Genomic DNA, 15,777 nt, shown 5'->3' with positions numbered 1-15,777 from the left:
ATAACTCTCTGCTCCTTTGCAACCTGAGATCTCGTTTTCAGGGCTTATTGTTATTTATTGAGTAAGAATATGTATTCATTTCTTTTTAGCAAAGATTTCACAAAGCAATGTACATGACCCAAAAAAAAAAAAGAAAGATTCAGTGTCCTAAAAGGGCTGGCAATCAGTGGCATAACTAGAGGGGGTGCAAAGCACTAAGTTTTGCAGGGAGCCTCACTGCAGCATGCAAGCAATCCCTCCCCCTCCTCTTCCGGGCAAGGGGAGTAAATGGCTCCAAGGGAGAGGAGCCACTTGCAAGCAGCTTCCCTGCCAACCTCAAATAAGTGGTGCAGCAACCTCAAATAATATTTGAGGTTCCCTGCAAAACTGAGTGCTGTGCACCCCCTCTAGCTACTCCACTGCTGGCAATATTAAATAAACATGGGAAACGCCATCAAACCACCACTGGAAAGGACACTATGCAGGGTTGAGTAGGGGCAGTTGCTCCTCCCCTGTGAAACAGAAGAGAGTCACCTTTTCAGCCTGCTTCTTTATTCAGCAGGAGGTTCCATTTAACTATCATCTTTAACCCCGCCGTTGGTAGACATAGCCGCCATGATTTTTTCTAATCCTTTTTCCTTTAAAAGCATCTAATGGCCATCACCATTAAGGGGAGCAATATACCCACCTCACTTTCCAAGTTATTCTTTCTTAGTTGTCATTCTGCAACTGGCAGAGTGTGTGTGTGCAGGGGGGGGGGGTAGCATTCCATTTTCTAACACACAGTGAGGACACTGCCAAAGTACTTTGTTCCTCTTTTAAAAACATATTTGTCTCATTTTCCAATAACACACCATCCATAACAATCTCTTGTCTCACAGCGCTCTACATAAAGCATTTCCAAATATTCCTTAACCCCTGCTAACTGGGTAAGAGTCAGTGGCTGGCCTGGAGGGGAGGGCAGGCCAGGGATGGGAAACTGAGTCAGGTGACTCGGACTTGAGTCGTGAAAATGCGCATTTTTGCTGACTCGTGGACTCATGAGTCATGCGCATGGAAGACTCAGAAAACACCCAAGTCAGGGGCCCCCTGGCTCAGCACTTGTCCCCATACATGCAGGCTGCCTGTGTCTGGGTATGCCTACTTACTGTTTTCAAGGCATGAAAAACCTCGTGGGGCCATCTTTCAGACCAGGTGAGCAGCAGGGAAGTTTTAGCCAGGAGGCAGGGAAGGGTTAATGTTTTCCTTTTGAAGGGGGGGAGGTGGGGAGCTTTTGCCCATCTCTAATAGGAAGGAAGGAACCAATGATCATTGGACAAAAGATGGGCATTCTGATACTTTCTTAGGCTGAGGGACGGCAGGAGGAGGAGCCCAAGGGGGTTCTTGTATTATGATTGGCTGGAGAAGCCCAGCAAGGGGGAGGAGGCAGGGAAGTGGGGGGGGAGGCAGTTCATAGCAATCTTGCTTTTCACCTCATGGCTGCTGTGAGGCACTTCATTGTTACATGGGTGGAGGAAGACTCACTGAATGACCAGCTGAAGTGGGACTACTTCTGGGTAGTGCCGCCAAGGATCTGGTTGTCCTGGTAAGCTTCACAGCTGCTGTGTGTGACCCACCTCCCTCTTGCTGCTTCTGTCCCACTCTCATGCAGTCCATCCCACCACCTCCTGCCTTGTGTACAAATGGGTGGGGACATCAGGGGAGTGTTCAAAGAGAGTGTTCAACACACACACACACCCCGGCAGTAGCCCCATTTTTTTTCCACGTTTGGGTTTTTAAAGAGGGCAACTCGTCTTGACTCCTATAGAGCTGCAAAAGGGTGTCTTGGTGACTTGGAAAGTGCCCCCGTTATGAGTCATTTTCGAGTCACGAGGGGCAGTGACTCTAGATTCGACTCGAGCTGCACCACGCTGGGTTTTCCAATCCCAAGGGGGGCAAATGCCCCAAGCACCATGTCCACATGGCATTGCAGATGACTCGGGAAGCCTTGTGAAGCTTCCAATGTGATTTTAAACAGTACTTCCTGCTTCCCTGACCAATTCCAGCTCCAGTCACTCAACACATTGTACTATATGAAAAAACAGCACCCTCCAAATCTTCCATCATGACCAGCAGGGAATGAAGGTCCCAGTGATAACTGGGGAAATGGATTCTCTACATGCTGGCAACTTTCCTGTCTGACCTGGAAGAAAACCTGATGAGGCCAGGGCTTGTTTTGGGAGGAGGGGGCTCCCAGCCAAGGCCTGAAATGTTTCTTGTATAAAAGCCAGAATATGGGGCTGATGGCCAGAGTTTTTTTGGATCAGGGTGGAATGTTTTGAGTAGAAATCCTGGAGATGGAACAGTTCAGGAACGTGCTCTCATTAAGCTGCCTGGGAACAATAAAAGAGAGGGCATAAAATGGACAGTTAGGCTAGCAGGATTTCAAATTCAAGGTGCTTTGAAGATGCTAGAAAGCCAAGAATCTCCCCAGCTGCTTTCCAGACTAGGAAAGAAGAGTTTTGGAAGACTCAAGCAACTGCATTGATGCTATCACCTTGTAAACAATCATAGGGCACAATCCTAACCAACTTTCCAGCACCACCCTAAGGCAATGCAGCTCTGAGGTAAGGGAACAAACATTCCCTTACCTTGAAGAGACATCTGTGACTGCCCCCCCAACTGCAAGATGCAGTGCAAGCCCCATTAGCAGAGCTATGTCAGAGCTGGAAAGTTGGTTAGGATTTGGGCCTGAGTAACAGCCCAATCTTGTCCACACTTGGCAGTAGCAGCTGTGGTGATGGCTTTCACAGCCACGTCCCTGCACAGTTTGATAGAAAATATTTCTTTACCCAGCATGTAATTAGTCTGTGGAACTCCTTACCACAGGATGTAGTGATGGTGTTGGGTCTAGATGCCTTTCAAAGAAGATGGGATAAATTTCTGGAGGGAAAGTCCATCACAGGTTACAAGCCATGATGGGTATATGCAAACTCCTGGTTTTAGAAGGAGGCTCCCTCAGAATGCCAGATGCAAGGGAGGGCGCCAGGATGCAGGTCTCTTGTCGTGTCCTGGAGGCGTCTGGTGGGCCACTGTGAGAAGCAGGAAGCTGAACTAGATCCTTTGCAGGAAGGGTCCTAGAAGCAGGAAGCCTTTGGCCTGATCCAGAGTGGCTCTTCTTACGTTTATTCAGACCAGACTCAAACACCAGCAAAGACTTGGCTCACCGATTCTGCCAGGATCAGCCATTGACGCAAACAGAATCAGCGGTGATGGGGGTGGGGATTATTGAGTTGTGGTTTTCCATTGTACATTTCCATTTTAGTTTTGTTCTCTTTAATTAGTTTTTGTGAGTTGTTTTGATGCTGTTTCACTTGTGCCATATTACTTATTTCATTGTGAGACATCTTGCATGAGGACATTTAAAATAAATGCAATCACACTGTTATTAGCTCTGATCCCAGTGGAGTCAGCCAGATGCCACTCCCTGATCGGGCTCTCTGCCTACAGCACCATAAGTTTTGAAATCAGACATTGGCAGCCCTGCACACCATAACTTCTGCAGCTTGTACACGCACTTGGCTTTTATATTTGGCAGTCAGCAGGACTGGCCCTAGCACTCATCTCTAAGTCGAGGAGAGCAGAAGCCTCCAGTGTTCTCCCCCTTTCTTTCCCCCTCAAATGCTGTGAAGTGTGAAGTGACAGTCCAGCAGTGGGGTCCTTCTGATGACTATGAGTCCTCAGGAAGCGCTGAATGACGTCAACCCTTTCTACCAACCCTGAGACAGACAAGACTTGGCAGAAGTGTAGGACCTGATTGTGGGTGATGGAGATGGTGGTCACAGATGAAAAACTCTCCAATGAGCAGCAATCAGGTCAGCGCCATTGTCACAGTTCATCCTCTGCCTATGTGTACAAGGCCTGGCACACAAAAACTGTACCACCTGGAGTAACACCTTGCCTCGAGAAAGCAACACTTTGGAGAAGAGACAAAGGGCCTCTTTTTATGTCCACAAACCACAAACGTGGTTTGTGTAATAAATCACAGTACTTTATTATAGCTTCCAGTTCCTACCTGGATAAAACTAAACTTAGCAACTGATGCAACCCAGAGGAAATTGAAACTCAGAGACGCTTTCCATGTCAAATAAGGAAGGGAACATCACTCCCAATTGCCTGCAACATATATTCTTACAACGTAACTGTTGTTTGTTTGTTTGTTTCCAAAATGCCATCAATTTGCATGCACAGAATGAGAAAAACAGGTCCCTACCCCAATGAGCTTACAGTGGAGAAACCAATACAAGGGAGGCAACTGGGGGAAGGAAGAGGGTAAAACAGGAGTAGTATATGTGAATGAGGACTATGGAGTGGTGCCAGGAGCACCCTAGAGAAGTTGGCTTTTAATAATAATAATAATAATAAAACTTTATTTTTATCCCACCCTTCTCCCAAAAAGGGACCCAGGGCGGCTAACAACATATAAAACAAATTAAAACATAATTTCACAGATAAAAACATATTAAAAAACACATTAGCAGAACCCATAAAAACAGTAGTCAGAAGAGTCAGAATAAAAGAGCATAAAACAGCAGTTCTTAGAGGAATCGGGCCTGTAAAAAAGCAACTAAAAGATATATAAAAGATGTTAAAAAGGCCAGAACGTCAGAAGGCTTGGTTAAACAACAAGGTCTTCAGGCCTCGCCGAAAGGACTCAAGAGAGGGAGCCATTCTCAAGTCAAGGGGAAGGGAGTTCCACAACGTTGGTGCCACTACTGAGAAGGCCCTATTTCTTGCCGCCGCCCCACGTACCTCCTTAGGCGGCGGCACTTGTAAAAAGGCCTTCTCTGATGACCTGAGAGGACGAGCCGGATTGTATGGGAGTAGGCGATCTCTAAGATAACCTGGCCCAGAGCAGTATAGGGCTTTAAAGGTCAAAACCAGCACCTTGAATTGGGCCCGGAAACGAATGGGCAGCCAATGTAGCCCCCGGAGAAGCAGGCTGACAGAGTCAAACCGCCTAGCTCCAGTGACCACACGGGCCGCCGCATTCTGCACTAACTGCACTAATTTTGAGACAGGATTTCAAAGATGTGACACCATGGTTTGTTGCTGTAGCCATGATTTAAGTTCTCAGACGTGCAGTGAAACTTAACTTGCCAGGCTAACAGGAGATGGGGATCAAGATGGAGAGGATGGATCTCAGCAACATAAGCACATACTGGATCCTAACCCCATTTTTCAACCTACCCCTTTTCTGTCCTTGGACTTACATCTCTGGGGGCCATATAGAAGGAAACATCAGCAGCATGTCCGCTTGCATAAGAGAGAGGCTGAGAAAGTGGAGAAGCTACCTTAACCATGGTAGTACAGATGGAATATGTAAACATAGTTAATGCAAACCATGGTTTGCAAAATCTCATTTCAAACTGCAGTTTCATCTCCTGGTTTCTGCCCCATCTTTCACTGTAGTTGAAGAATCAGACCTTAATCAGACATCCCAAGAGCTAGGATGGTATAATGGTTTGGGAGTTGGACTAAAGACCTGTCAGAGCTAGGTTAAAATCCCTGCTTAGCCATGAAGCTTTCTAGGTGACCTTGCGCTCCGCCTCTCCTACCTAACAAGGTTGTTGTGAAGACAAAAGGAGAGGTGGATCTATATACCCCATCCTGAGCTCCCTGGAGAAAGCGTGGTATAAAAATGGGGGGGGGGCAGGACCAACTGTGGTTTACAGAATAGTAAACCACAGTTAAGGAGGACAAACCATGATTCAGTGCAATGCCTGCATAGGCCCAAAGAAGAGCAGATAGAGCTCTACAGAAGGATTTAAACAATCTCTGCTAATACTCTCTTTGATTTTTAACACTGTGTGCTAGTTTTCATAATTCAGCACAAAGTGCCAAGCACTTTAAATGAGCCCATTAATGACCCTTTAATTTACTTCACCAGCCTGAATTCATAAAACATTCATGTTCCATTTACGCAAGATTTTTTCCCCCCTGTGACTCCTCAGGGCAAGTCACTGTCGAGGAACAAGCAAGATTGCAGAAGGGCATTTTCAGCATGCATCGAGACATTGACTCTCTTCCCTTCCTCTCGTCTCTCAGCCCTTTTGGGTAAACTCTGCATGAGAAGGTGCAACTTTCCGGGAAATGGAACCCCTACCAAGTGTGACCCAGGATAATGAGCAGGGGTGTAGCCAGTGGCATAGCTAGAGGGGGTGCAAAGCACTAAGTTTTACAGGGAGCCTCGCCACCGTGTGCAAGGGGCCGCTTCCCTTTGGAGCCATTCCGGGTGCTAGAACAAAATGGAGCCTTATGCAAAACTTAGTGCTTTGGTACTCCTCCGTTTTGTTCTAGCGCCTGGAATAATAATAATAATAAATAATAATAATAATACAGGTATTTATATACCGCCTTTCTTGGTCTTTATTCAAGACTTTATTCAAGGCGGTTTACATAGGCAGGCTGATTAAATCCCCGTAGGGATTTTTACAATGGAAAGAAGGTTCTATCTTTCAAGAACCACAACAGTCCAGATGTTTCACTCTGATCTGGTTTCACATCCTGGCCTCCATCCTCCCACGCTCAGAGCAGATGGAATAGCTCGGCTTCAGCTTGTCAGCTGCTTCAAGGTCGCACGGTGCCGGTGGCCTCGAACTGGCGACCTTGTGGATGTTATCTTCAGGCAAATGGAGGCTCTACCCTCTAGACCAGACCTCCTGGAATGGCTCTGAAGGAGAGAGGGAGGCGTCGCTTGCACACTGCGGTGAGGCTCCTTTCAAAACTTAGTGCTTTGCACCCCCTCTAGCTATATCACTGGGAGGAGCCTCTAGCGGGGCTAAGTGTGTAATGAGCCTGGTGGATCATGTTGGAGGGTCTGGGGCTGTAGAGTCACTGAAGCAAAGCAGGTGAGGAGGTGAGCACTGGGAAGCCCCCTGGGGTCTGCATAAGGACTCAGAGGGTGACCAGGCCAGGTGGGTGGAACAGGAAAGGGAGAACAGTCACACTGTGGGTCCGAAGCTTCCTCTCCTGGAAGATGAGAAAGCTCCTGTGACCACTTGCTGCTCCAGCTGGTGCAGGGGCGGTTCATCAATGCGCCAATGACCTGCATCCTATCCCACTGAGCCAGCAATTTTCAACCTTGTTTCATCTCATGACACACTGACAAATTGCTAAAATTGCCAAGGTGCACCATAAGTTTTTGACCATTGGCAAGGCGCACCATGTTACTGGTAGGGGGCTCAAATCCCCCTATTGCCCTACTAATAAATGAGCCTCCCCAAAGTCCCGCGGCACACCTGCGGACCATCAGTGGCACAACAGTGTGCCACGGCACAGTGGTTGAAAATCGCTGCACTGAGCCCTTTCCAGCCTCTCCCAGCCTACACCTGGTCCTGTGCCAGCCAGGTGGGCTGCTCCCTCGGTCAGGAACATCTAGCCCAGTCATAAATGTCCACCTGAAGTAGCCACCAATTCCATCACTCCTTCACCTCCTTGTGCTCCTCTTGGGTCTGAAAGGAAGAGAGGAACTGAGCAGAAGAGTGGTTGGCTAGAGGGGACAGAGCAGAAGAGGAAGTGTGGAGGAAAGGCCCCCTGGTCCTAGCACTCTTCTCTCCTGTTTTCATCACTTTTTCGAGAGAAGACCTTGAAGGAAGCAGCACCTCCCCACCACCCACAATTTCTGTACTTTGGCTCTGAGCACATACTTCGGAGAGGAGGTTGCACACCTTGGAGAGCTGAGGTGTGGAACGAAGCAGACTGGCAGCGACTCCAACAATCACAGTCAGAACTGACTGCCAGGAAGAGAAAGTGGAGGGCGCCTTGTGTTAAACCAGAGGCTCTTTGGCTGCAGGCAGGCAGCACTTTGCAGTCCTTAAGTGCTGTGCACGCAAAAATGAAATGAGATTTATTGGGAGTGCTTCGCTGACACCACATTTTGAAGGAAGGTAGCAGAGTAGGTGGGCTTTTCCAGATATAGGACTGAGAAGAGAGGACCCAGAGCCACGCATTTTGTCATCTTCCAGGATGCGTTCCTGCTTTACCCTAAGGACACCAAAAATGATGGCCTTGGTCCAAGATACGAATTCCCAGGCTCTTCCACACAGGCACAATTAATATTTGCTATGGTACATTCCACACCAGGAGTGTCAAACATAAGGCCCATGCTTTATGCCTAATAAAGATTTTGTTGACTGTTGACATAAGGCCCATGCGCCGGGTACAACCCCAGAAGCTCTTTATCTGGCCCCTGTTATAACTGGAATCTCCCAGAGCTGCCCTAAGAACATAAGAGCCCAGCTGGATCAGACCATAGGCCCATCTAGTCCAGTTTCCTGTATCTCACAGTGGCCCACCAAATGCCCCAGGGAGCACAGAAGACAACCAGAGACCTGCATCCTCCTTTGCATCTGAAATTCTGAGGTTGCCTACCTCTAAAATCAGGAGGGTGCACATACACATCATGGTTTGTAACCCATGATGGACTTTTCCTCCACAAATTTGTTCAATCCCCTTTTAAAGGCATCTAGGCCAGTTGTCATCACCACATCCTGTGGCAAGAAGTTCCACAGGCTAATCAAATGCTACTTCTAAAATCAAGAGATTGCATGGCTTGTAACCCATGATGAACTTTTCCATCCGTGATGGACCTTTCAGCATTGGTGCTTTTGCAGAGGCTGTGAGAGGGAGAGATGGGATGAGGCCTCAGGAGGCAAGGAACACCATGAGGGAAGGGGTGGACCAAGAGGGGTGATAGAGGGAGATGCTCCCAAGGTGCTGGGAGAGCCCAAGTTTCATGCGGACCATCCTTTCAGTAGTGCTGTTTCTTCTTCACAGGCCACCTCTGAGCTGCTACGGTGAAGTGACTCTACAGCCGAAGAAGTGAGCCGAAAAGGTGGCCTGTGTGATAATTGGGCTCTCTAAGTGTGATAATTGGGATCGCTCATGTTTTGAAAATATTAATATTATTAAGAGTTTTATTATCAAGATTTGTACAGTTTCTCTTCTGTGATTTTCAGTTAATGAGTTTCTACATGAGAACAAAGTGTTTATTTGTGGCCATCACCTGCTTAATGATGTCACTTCCTGCCCTCCGCAGTCACCGTGAATGCTGTTCGGCTCGCTGTATGAAATGCGTTTGACACCCCTGTTCTATACATTGAGCATCATTTTTTGTGCTTAACCTTCATCCGGGAGTCTCCTGCTGGCGTTCAGAAGCTAGAAGACTCTCCAAAAGGCAGAAGGGTGGGTTTATCTGTTGGTCATCTCACTACATGCTCATGGCTCTGACGGGCAGCGTGACACTGGTACATATACCCTGCAAGGAGTCAAACGGGTGTCTTCAGAAACAGGATGAAATGGTGTCTCCACCCATTTGGAGCTTCCATATAGGTGGAGGTAGGACATGGAGAAGAAAATGAAACCTAACGTCTCTTAACCATTCCCTGCACCCGGGCTGGACTCCAGGTGTCTGGGGGCATTGTGCACAATGCTCCATGGAACCCCCACCGCAATGGCCCCCCATTGGGCCCTGGGACTACCAGCTGCTGGTGGGTGATGGTACAGTTGCAAAAGCAGGTGGCAGTGCTCCTCTCGAGCATCCCGGGGCTTATTAGCGGGTAGTGGATGCTCCTTGCTCTCTCAGCGTCGATGCCACAGCTGAAGTGGGGGCACCAGACCAATGCAGCGTCAGGGGAGCAGAGTGGGGCATTCTGGGGAAATGGCAGTTTTGCAGTGCTTGTGGAGTTCCAGTAAGATTGGGGAGGGCCCAGAGAGTAGGCGGGACAGCAGGCACCAGTGATTCTGGGCCCTCTCAAGGCCATGGGGGTGCTGGGGGCCCACGTGTGCCCAAGGGCACTACATGCTCCTACCAGCCCTGCTCTGCTTGTGCTGAGTCACAGAGTCCCAGAGAATATCTAGGACAGCTCCACGGTGTGTCCCAACCCCCAGGCAGGCAACTGCAGGGGGCTGGCGGCCTCCAAGCAGCTCACACTTTTGGCCGGCCACGTGTGACTTGGCATTGACCTGCATCAGAGAAGCAGCCCTTTCCAGAGACCTGGACGGCTTTTCTTCCTTGCGCCTAGTTAAAAACACATGGGTGTTATTTATTACACGTTCTTGGAAGGGGGAAAGGCCAGTGGTTTAAATTAAGGAGAAAAAAATTTATAGAAAATCCAAAGTTTTGTTTTTCTTTAAAATACAATTCTCTGCTGTTACATGGCAACCAGAATCTGTGCTGATCTCCAGAAGGAAGCTTGCCCACTGGCTGGTCAGTTGTTTGGTGGGGGGGGGGGGGGGCGTTGACCAAGTCTCTCCACGCACAAAAGGCAGCAGTGGGCATCATAGTTTTAACTGTGCCGGTGTCCATGTGGTTTGCTGCCAGGGACTTCGGTAAGCCTTGAGGCATCCCTGGCACATATCAGCTCTTAGCAAAGACGTTCACAGCTCCAGCTTGTGGGGCCATCACTCTCTTGTGATCTGACTGAGCACTGACAATATTGCCCAACGACTGCCTGTGTGGGCCAGTTCTTCGGACGCAATGTGTCCTGCAGAACTGGGCCTGTTGGTTCACTATGGCAGCATGGAGAGAAGCATCACCCCACAGCAGAAGGCCAGACTTGGCACAACAGTCACAACCCCATATGTTTAAATACAGAGTTATCCCAGTCCTGAAGGGGAAAGGGAGGGAGGGCTCAGGGGTAGGCAGATCTCAGGTTTTCAGCCCGAGGCTTCTATAACAAAGTATGTGCAGTGTGAACAGTGGCTTCCTTTTGTCTGCTCTGAATCTTCTACCAATGTTTCAGTGTTTCAGAACACTCTCTTACCCACACCAGGGCCCCTGCCTGAATTGGAGCTCTCTGTGGTCGCTGTTTCCAAGGGGAAAAAAATCAAATTGAAAACACAGAAGGCTTAACAATGTGTTCAAAAGCCAGGTCTGTTTTGGCCCCAAGGCTGGGTCACACCGGGTGAGGAAGGAAGCATGGGCAAAGGCGGGCAGGTTGAGCAGAATGGATAGCAGGATTAGGCAGGAGCGGGTGCTAGTAAGTCAGGGGGAAGGAATATTTGGGGGGGGGCAAAGGGTCAGGATATTTGGAGATAACATCATCATGTAATTGCTGAACTTCCAGGTTTCCCGGAAAGGGAGCCACGTGGTATGGGGATTCTGCAAGCCTGGACAGTGGCTCTGCCATTCCCTGTCAAAATTGGGTGGGAGGCTTTGCCTCCCAAGCTGAGCCCTGAGTGGGCCGGATCCAATCCTTGGGCTGTAGGCTGCCGACCACTGCAAAAGGTGAATGCAAAATTAGCCAAAAGGTTGCAAGCAACAAGAAGTTTCTTGTACCTTTGCACAAATCATCAAAGAGCCAAACCTTCCGCCCTTGCCTGGATCGGACCAGTTCATGTAGGAAAGCTCGATCAAATTAGTCATGATGGCTAAAGCAGAGCTTCCCTGTACAGAGGAGGTATATCTCTGAAGAGCAGGCAGGGATGTGCTGACGAACTTTGGTGAGATGAGTCCCTTTGACTCATGCACAAGTCATAATGGGCAGTCTTTGGAACTCAACCAGGGCCTTTTTGGGACTCTGTTGGACTCAAGTGAGAGTCTTCTTGATAAACAAGTTAGGTGTTGCTCCTCAGAAAAAAAAAATGGAGCTGCTGGCAGTGAGAGAGAGAGAGAGAGAGTTCGAGAGAGAGTTCGAGAGAGAGAGAGAGAGAGAGAGAGTTCTCATTTAACACTCCCCTGATGTCCTCATCCTATCTATAAACAAAAGCTCTGCTGTTCTTTGAGTGAGTGCGGCAGAGCAGAAAGCTCTAATCAGTTCCTTACAAACCCCAGTAACAAATCCACCCCCCCCCCCCATTCACATCATGACTCCTGATTCCACCCTCAGAAGGTGTGCCAAGCAGATGGACCTACTGGGAAGGAGGAGACATCCCAGCTCAGCAAGGTAGGAGGTGACAGGTAGTGCAAGTGAGGGGACAGAAGTGGCGGGGGGGGGGGAGGTTGCCTGCAGCAGCTGGGAGTAAGTAACTCAAGTTTCTGAGTCTCCTCTTGCTCTTCTTGAGTTCCAAGTCACTTCCTGTTTCCAAACACATGTGTCTCATGTTCACAAAACATCTGTTTGGAGACTTGAGTCAGAGTCTTATGAGTCGAGTTGCCCAGCGCTGATAGCAGGTGCTGGAGACAGAAGGAGGACAGGGGGTGGACACCATGCCTTGTTTTGGAGTTCCCTACTCTCGGAATCCTAGAAGCGTGTCACTAGCCACTGTTGAAAAAAAGGATCTTGAAAAGATGGGTTTATAAAAGCCCAGCCAGAATCCAGAAAGTCAATTTTTCCATTCTTAGATCTGTTGGACGATGCATCTGTTGGTTACTCCTGACACATGGTACAAGCAACCTCCCTCTCTTGTATCAGTGCCGTCTTTGGCCAGGGTGCTTTCCTGGAAGCCACCTCCATTTACCCCAGATTCCATGTTAACCCCCCCCCCACCACCACACCGTATTCCTTTCTCTCTTGCCATCAAAATCACAGAGACATATGGCTCCCTTCTCAGCTGCCTGCCAGTGGGGTGACCAGGCATCCCAGCCAATCCAAAAGTGTCAACCAAACACACCACCAGCCTGCCTCTCTCTGGAGACCAGCTAATTATGAATACAACAGGAGGTTTGATGCTGCAAATGTGTGTTGCCCACCAATCTCTGCTCTGCCCCCAAGCCCCAAAGGACCATCCTGCCTGATAACCAAGTTACTCCCTTTGACCAGACCCCCACATTGGCAGGGGGAGGAGGTGTCTAGGGAGGGTAATGGGATAAAAAGCTTGCATCCAAGAATAACACAGAGGACGAGGCTGTGATCCTGTGCGTGTTTTCTTACTTGGGAGGAAGGATTCTCCTCAATATTTTGCAGATGGGAAACAAGGACATGCTTTTGACACATCGTTTCAGAGTGCTGGGTGCTGCACTTACAGAAGGATGCAAACAAATGGGTTGAGAAGAGGTCATGATGCTGGTCAGTGTTCCGGAAACCTGACAAAAGAGACAGAGAGGGGACATGATAACCCTCTTCAGACATCTGAAAGGCTGTCAGTAGGGCTGCCAACTTTGACTGAAGCTATTTTTCCCAACACGATGGAAATTTCTGGAGGCCCTGTTGAAATAGCCAGGATTGCTTTTCAGCAGTCACCTACAGATGGATCCTGATTATCGGAGACACCAGGCCCTTCCTAGAGGGTTGGCAACCTGAACTTATCGCCTAGAAGAGGGCAAAGACTTATGCCTTCGTGGCTTGGAAATCATTGAAGGACAGGCTATTTCAGAGTTCGGCAAGCACTCGCGCATTGCTGTCGCTGCCCGGAATGGCTCTGATGGCAAGAAGGAAGGGCCACTTATACAGTGGATTGTGGCACCTGTAATACCTACCTCAGCGCCCCCTCTAGCTACACTACTGATGGTGTGTCTTGACTATTTTAGTGCCTTGCCAGTGTGCCATGAGATGAAAAAGATTGATAATCACTGGCTGAAGTTATAGGAGGGCGAGTAGATTCTGGCTGAACTTTAGAAGAATGTTCTTAATGAGGAGAGTAGTTTGACAATGGAACTGTTGCCCTGCTGAGCGCTCCCTCAATGGAGGTCCTCCAGCAGTGGCCAGATAGCCAACTGTTGTGTTGTAGCTCCTGCACTAAGCAAGGGTTGGACAGGAAGGCCTCTGCAGCCCTAACCTGCCTTATGACGGGCAATGATTCTCCCCTGGTTTAAATACAAAGCTGCACTCTCTCTGGTGGAATTTATTCTGCCTCCTGCATTTGACAACTCTGTAATAGCCTGTCCAATGATTTCCAAGCCAAGAAGGCACTTATTTCTTTTCTTCTGGGTAAAGGATATCATAGAAAAGCATAGCGGTTTTACCATCTGCCATCAACACTTCTATACCTTGGCAGCCTGAGCACTGCCGGGTGGGTGCCTTGCTGTCCTTTCACATGCTGTTTGCTGTTCATGTCTTTTGACTAAAAACAGTAATACCCATTTTCAGTGAAACAACCTCAATACTCATATGCAATAGCCACTAGTGCAGCTAGAGGGGTGCAAAGCACTACGTTTTGCAGGAAACCTCACTGCCCCATGCAACTGGCCCCTCCCCTTAGTGCGTAAGCCCCTGTTTTGCTCTAGTGGCCTGGAATGGCTCTGAAGAGGAAGGGTGGAGAGGCTCCCTGAAAAATCTTTTGGGACAGGAAGCCATTTAGTTATTTGATTTTTCTCTGTAAACCGCTTTGTGAACTTTAGTTGAAAAGCGGTATATAAATACTGTTAATAATAATAATAATAATAATAATAATAATAATTATTATTATTATTATTATTATTATTATTATTATTATTTCAGCCTTTTCAGCCACACTAGACGCTGTTCCAGAACCACCTTTCAGAGCGCGTTACCATAGTCTTTCGAGACTGAAGGTTGCCAACTAATAATAATAATAATAATAATAATAATAATAATAATAATAATAATAATAATAATAATAATCTTGTGCTTTGCACCCCCTTTAGCAGCAGCAAAACACAACATAGGGAGGATGCAATAAAAAAAATTAAATACTGGGCAAGTTAAAGAGCTGCTGACACTAACACAATTTCAACAGGCAATGGGATACTAAACACATGGGAGCTAAATGAACCTCATGAGGCAAGGAGTTCCATAAGCTGGGTGCCACCATAGAAAAAGCTCTTTCCATACAACAATACCAATCAGACTTTGGAAGGTGGAGAAATACACTAGGCACTGTTTGAAGTACAGGAGAGGGGCAGAGGGGGCCTGGTCCTCCTAGATTTTGTACTGGCCATCTGAGCTATGACTTTGAAAGGGCTACTGAGGGACATAAATTAATCTGGCTAAAATTGGGAGGGGGGTCAGAGGGTACCTGCTTCCTAGGGAGAACTGGGGCACATGGAGTAAGGTCCATAAGAGCATAAGCACAGCCCCACTGGATCAGGCCATAGGCCCATCCAGTCCAGCTTCCTGTATCTCACAGTGGCCCACCAAATGCCCCAGGGAGCACACAAGACAACAAGAGACCTCATCCTGGTGCCCTCCCCTACATCTGGCATTCTGACTTAACCCATTCCTAAAATCAGGAGGTTGCGCATACACATCATGGCTTGTACCCCATAATGGATTTTTCCTCCAGAAACTCGTCCAATCCCCTTTTAAAGGCGTCTAGGCTAGACGCCAGCACCACATCCTGTGGCAAGGAGTTCCACAGACCGACCACGCGCTGAGTAAAGAAATATTTTCTTTTGTCTGTCCTAACCCGCCCAACACTCAATTTTAGTGGATGTCCCCTGGTTCTGGTATTATGTGAGAGTGTAAAGAGCATCTCCCTATCCACTCTGTCCACCCCCTGCATAATTTTGTATGTCTCAATCATGTCCCCCCTCAAGCGTCTCTTTTCTAGGCTGAAGAGGCCCAAACGCCGTAGCCTTTCCTCATAAGGAAGGTGCCCCAGCCCCGTAATCATCTTAGTCGCTCTCTTTTGCACCTTTTCCATTTCCACTATGTCTTTTTTGAGATGCGGCGACCAGAACTGGACACAATACTCCAGGTGTGGCCTTACAGAGCAATGTGCCCAAGGCAAGGCTCCAGTCCTGTGCGCATGTATAGACCAGTCAATTGAACTCAAGAGTGACTTTCTTCCACATAAACTAGCTTAGGATCCAGTTTTTTATGTCCTCCCCAAGCAAAGATGGCAGGATAGAGTAGGACTCTCTCTCTCTCTCTCTCTCTCTCTCTCTCTCTCTCTCTCTCTCTCTCGCTCGCTCGC

The sequence above is a fragment of the Tiliqua scincoides genome, chromosome 8 (assembly GCF_035046505.1).
Source record: "Tiliqua scincoides isolate rTilSci1 chromosome 8, rTilSci1.hap2, whole genome shotgun sequence".
Classification (NCBI taxonomy): domain Eukaryota; kingdom Metazoa; phylum Chordata; class Lepidosauria; order Squamata; family Scincidae; genus Tiliqua; species Tiliqua scincoides.
This window is presented reverse-complemented; position numbering follows the sequence as displayed.